The sequence below is a fragment of the Chaetura pelagica genome, unplaced genomic scaffold, assembly GCF_000747805.2.
Source record: "Chaetura pelagica isolate M959 unplaced genomic scaffold, ChaPel_1.0 scaffold65, whole genome shotgun sequence".
Lineage (NCBI taxonomy): Eukaryota > Metazoa > Chordata > Aves > Apodiformes > Apodidae > Chaetura > Chaetura pelagica.
In genome coordinates this window covers 433,646-433,860 of record NW_009953386.1, presented here as the reverse complement: position 1 = coordinate 433,860, position 215 = coordinate 433,646, and positions in this window count along the sequence as shown.

The window sequence follows — 215 nt, the reverse complement described above, 5'->3', positions numbered from 1 at the left end:
TCCCATACCACCATGCTCCTTTCCCCTTTACAGAGGGCCTATTGCCACTTTTGCTATTGGTTTAAGGGCTTTTATTGGTTGCAGTATTTTCTGTCAGTCAAATAGTACTCACTCTTTTCATCCTGTAAGTTACACAATAAAACCCAGAGGTGCTCAGTGCAAACTGTCCATCTGCTATGATCTGCTGCATCCAGTTCTTGTAAGTGTTCTCTTTC